The sequence below is a fragment of the Urocitellus parryii genome, unplaced genomic scaffold, assembly GCF_045843805.1.
Source record: "Urocitellus parryii isolate mUroPar1 unplaced genomic scaffold, mUroPar1.hap1 Scaffold_49, whole genome shotgun sequence".
Classification (NCBI taxonomy): Eukaryota; Metazoa; Chordata; class Mammalia; order Rodentia; family Sciuridae; genus Urocitellus; species Urocitellus parryii.
The window spans coordinates 2,374,536-2,380,051 of record NW_027554054.1 but is presented as its reverse complement, the minus strand read 5'-3'; positions in this window follow the sequence as shown (position 1 = coordinate 2,380,051).

Genomic DNA, 5,516 nt, shown 5'->3' with positions numbered 1-5,516 from the left:
TTTAACTTTTGAGACACATTGTTAATCACAATATTAGTGTATTCTTATATCAAACAAGCACTTTGGTCACAAAATAAATGTCATGTTAGCAACTACTTCTCTTTTACTGATTTTGTTTTTTTTCCTTAAATACAAGTGAAAATTGTTTATTTTCATATTTAATAACTTTTTTATAATTTTTGCCATTATTTTATTTTATTTTTTTTTATTTTTATGTGGTTTTGATGATATAACCCAGCACCTTGTGTGCACTAGGCAAGCAATCTCCCAGTGAGCCACAAAACCAGCCCACATTTAACCCCATTTTAATCAAATTCTGTTCATTCTTTCTACTCACCCTTGCTTTTTTATTTACTCTCCAATCTATGTGACTAAAAAGGCCTGAGAAATGATACTACCTAATGTTAATTCTGGTGTTTGGGGCACTGGGTTTTGCCAAGATTCCCACCCTTTGGGAAGTTTTTTAGTATTCTACTGTATATTTTGAATTCTTTATAGGAGCCTTTAGCATTGTTGTAGAGCAATGCAAATAGTTTCCCAAAATATGGCACTATTTTTTAAAGGTTTGTGGACATTGAGTGACATGATGAGAAAAGCACCTGGCATGGTGTGGTTGTGTGATTCTGAGAAGACACAAATATCATTGTGAGGTCACAAATGGTGTTCTTACATATAATTAACAAATGTTCTTCCATTTGTTCTTTATCATACTTCAACTCATCCTTCAATACCTACTTCAATGTGAAGAATTCATACTCTCAGCCAATACCTATACCCAGCCAACCAGACCCCTTCTCTGAAGACTTAAGAATCTGAGCAGCAACAAAGCAACAGCAGAAAGGCTTCCAGTGTGCTCATATAGCATTGGGGTCCAGGAAAGACTATAAAGGGGTTTTGGGCACTGAAATCACCTGGCAAAAACCAGCTCCTGGTTTTATTGAATTTTGCCATCAGGTTCCCTTGACCTCCCTAGTGTCATCTGTAGAATTTTTTTTTAAAAGCACCCAGTTAGGTTTCTGCAGCTTGAAACCCAAGTCCCCAACTGCTGCCCTATCTCTACAGCATTGAGTCAGGCTGTCAGAATAAACAATAGTTATATATAAGTCATTATAAAGAGGCTTTTCTTCTGAGACTCAACCTTGAGAAAGATGGCCATGGTCAGACACTTATGCTCCCTCATTCTGAGATGCCCCAGCTGGCTGGAGAAGAGATTACAGATGACTCTTGTTTGCCAAGTAGCTGTGCCCATCCTGTGCTGAAAGGGTAAGACAAGGTGCTTACGGCAACAGAGCTAAAGAAAAGCAGAAGGCCATATCCTTTGCAAACATGCTTTTTAAAATTCTGGCTGGGCTCTTTCACATATAGGGCATGGACCTTGCTAATTGCTTGCCAGGGCCTCTTCTGCATCCATAATACACAGATAGTATTGAAACGTGCTCACCTTTATGCAAATAAAGTATTGTCATCAGCTGAATTTTGTAAATGGAGATACTCTGACTTAGGTTAGCAGAGTTGTTCAAGATCAAACATTAAAGATGTGGGGGTGCAAAGGTGACCAGGGCCCAAAGGTAATTGTCCCTTAGACTCAGTTGATGTCACAACCATGGGCGTCTCTGCAAGATCCCATTTTTTTTTCATTTCAGATAGAGTTTTCAAGGAGCAGTAGAGAGTCCAGGTGGCACAGGGAGGCTGCCATGGAAGTGAACTTGATGGAAAAGCATGGATAATGAAGAAGAGCAGAGCAATTTTGTATATTAGTGGATGTTGGTGGCTAAGCCAGACTGCAAATATTCCAGAGCTAGAGGGAAAATCCTGCAATCCAAGAGTGTTAAATATGTCAGTGGAGGCTGAGCCACGTGGACAGAATGCAGAGTATCAAGTGGATGGAGTGGGCGTGGCTCTGCATAAGAGAGCAGGTAAGAGGCAAGATGTTGGGTAGTGCCCATTGAAATAAAGTGGAGAGGACCTAGTGGGGCTTGAATGTTGGGCAGAGCTGGTGAGGCAGAGCCAGGCTGAATGAGGGGAGCCCAACCCATAAGAAAAGTGGGTGGGGAGGAAACAGGCGAAGCAGGTGGGATGCAGCACCCCATCCAGCACTCCTTAGGTGAGCACATCCTAGGAACCAGGAGGCACAGTGGTGCAGGAGCAGAGGGCATGCAGGGTGTGTCCACAGGAGGCAAATAGAGTCAGGTGAGGCATCTGGAAATTCTGTCAGGAGACATTGTGGACCCAGTGGGGAAGCAGGATCTTTGGACTCTGAGATAGAAATGTGACCTCAGGGTCTGCTCCATTGGGGGGTCTCAGTTTTCTGTCTTACACACTGAGGCAATGGAGGAAGGCTGAAGATGCCACAGCACAGCCTTTATTGGTTCCTCCCTCTCATGGGATGCTGTGTACTTTCCATATTTCAGGTTAATTTGGTTCCATGGGGTTTCTGGAAGAAGTCTTGGGGATATCACTTGAGACATTTTGTTTTGGGGAAACAAAAACTTTACTGGCATGTTCACAGAGACTTGTCTTAGTGCCTGCTATGTACATACTGAGACCTGGAGGTCCAGAGGGGGTAAGCCTGTGATGCAGCCATAACTTGTTGGAGCTTAGTTTCGATAGCACAGCCCACTTCACTCATTCACTCAGGCACCAGAAGTGTTTTCTAGCACCTAGGCAGTGAAAAAAAAAAAAACATAGATGGGGGAGGAGGCCTTAACCCTTTCCAGGGGCGACTTTGGGGAACTGCCTAAATCTGTAAAGTAGAACACGATGCAATGCCTGCCTCTCAGGCTGGTCCAGCTTCATGATTCTCTGAAAGGCAGTTTGGCATGGATGGGGCAGGGGATCTATTTTGACAGTATTATCATTTAGTTTTTTTCTTCATTAAACATTTATTTTTTAGTTGTAGGTGGACACAATACATTTATTTTATTTTTATGTGATGGTGAGGCTTGAACTCAATGCCTCATGTGTAATAGGAGAACACTCCTCATCTGTGAAAAACCACAGCCTTCATTTAGTTTTATATATGGAAACATAACCCCTTGCATTTTAAAATAAAAGTATAATGCCAGGCTCTGTTCTAGGCAAAGAGGACACAGTCATGTACAAAACAGCAAGGAATCTCTGCTCTCATTCTTGTGGGGGCTACTATTACCCTGGTCTGGAGGAAGAATTCAGGCACTAAAGTGACGTGGAGTACTGACGCCCTTTAGGCATCTGATCTAATGTTACCATCCATGGCAATGTTTTACCTTCTCAATTATTCTAAAACACACCCCTCACCATGTCACTTAGCTGCCCCAATTCTTTTCTACCTGTGAGATAAAGGCCTCATTAAAGATTTCACCCTTGCTGGCTTCTCTAGTTGCATCTCCCCATCCCTCACTGAGATTTCAAGAATTCTTGTCTCATCCCTACTTGTACTTACTGTTCTGCTTAATGTGGGTACTTACCCATTGTTAAAAGTGCTAACTCCTAATTAGACACTAGATGGCGCCAGAACTTTACTTTTGACTTTTTTTTTTCTAGCATCCACCAGTACTGCCTACTTATTGGCTGGCTTCGTTAAGAAACATTTTAGAAAGCCCTTCAGTATTTGTTTTACAAGCAGCTTTTTATTTTTTTCATACAAATATTCGTTAATTTTATGTATGAAATTAATCATCCATCTATGAAATGGAGTAGTACACTAACTATCAAGTGTATATATGTTGGTGTATGTGTGTGTGTATTTATTTAGTTATTTATGAACATATATATTTTTTGCAAAATTTATTCAGAAGTGGGATAAGGGTTTCAATTCAGTCCTAGCCTCTTTCTACACCTGTTTTTTTTGGGATGTTGCAGGAGTCCTTACTAATATTGCAGGTATTTCTTTCTCTTTTCTATGCTGTGGTTATTATAAGCCATTAAATAGAATAAAAGTATCTCAGAGATGCCAAGTGTTATCTCACTTGTAGTTGTCCATTTGGCATCTCTAGGCCTAAGTAAATATTCAGTGCTTTTTGGCAAAAGCAGCATTTAAGTCCCTCAATATGAGGAGGATTTGTGGCTATTTAGCAGAACTTGTCCCCATGGATATAATTATCAATAGAATATGTATTATATGACATGATGGCATGACTTGGTAAAAGGAATAAAAGTGATTTAACCTGATTTATTTATTTATAATTATATATTTTATAAATATATAATGAACATATAATTATATACTTATCAAGCAATAATTTTGAATACATGTATCTCTCTTTCACATATATGTTTATAATATTGTCTTTAGGATAAGCAAGTTTGGGGATGGATTGGAGTGAGTGTAATGGTGAAAAGATCAAGGACAATTGCTGAATTTTTGACTTGAGCACTATAGGGTAGTTGCTGATACCCAATCCTGCATGGAGCAGAAAAACCACATGATGCAGGGAAAAGAGTGCTAGTCTCAAAGAAGGCTTTTGTGTTGATGTTTGTGATTTCTCCTTGATATCCACAGGAACATGTCTGAACATGAGAGGACAGGACTGGGAAGAAAATGAATATGTGGAAGGCAGGGGAATGTGCAAAATACTGCAATGAGACTGAGCATGACCCTGGGTGTGGATGAAGATATAGAAGTACAGGGAGCATTTCTCTGAGCTGGGGGAACACCTACATTTAGCAATGGAGAAGAAAATTGCATGAAGAAGACAGAGAGTGAGGGCATCCAGTTAAGGAGATAGAAAACTAGGGAAATGTAATGACATGGATTTCTGGAAGAGATGATTTTAATAAGAAAGACAAAACCTCTTGTTCTAAAAACTACTAAAAGTGAACTACAGGGTGATAAAGGAGGGACCTTGAGATTTGGTGCCATAGTGGTTTCTGATGATCTCAGCTGAGCCCCTGTTCTCAGATGGTGGGAACTGAAGCAAAATGGAAGATTTTTGGAAAAATTAAGGTCAGCATAGTGAAGGCAAAATAGCTGGAGATCTTTTTTCTGATTGTGTACAATGAGATAAAGGGAGACTCAGCCAGGTGTTAACATTAATGGCCTCTGAGATGTGGGAAGAGTTTATTATTGCAAATGTTTATTTGTGGCTGCAGAAATTTTTTTTTCTATTACCATGTTTGCCACCTCTACCCTAGAGTTGATTTTTTAGAAGTAATATAGAAGCCTAATAGTAATTTCTGGATAGTAGTAAGGGTGCTGGGGCAAGGCAAGGGATGAAATAAGAAGATAGATAATTAGATATGATCACAGTATACCTTGCATTCAGAAATATTATGTTCAATTTCATTAACATGTGCAATAAATATTTGTTAATTAAAAACAAATTAAAACTAATTAGTCTATTTGATCATTGAAAGTTAGGCACTCAACACTGAGGAAGAGAGTATACTTTTGGTTTGTTTCCTGCTTGTGAAAATGGTTATTGTTAGTCACCTATAAAGAGAACTTATTAAATAATTTTGGAAGAAATAGTATGCATATGAAATGCCTTGTTGTCAAAGTATAAAGAGATTATCTGATGGTCACTGAAATATTTGAA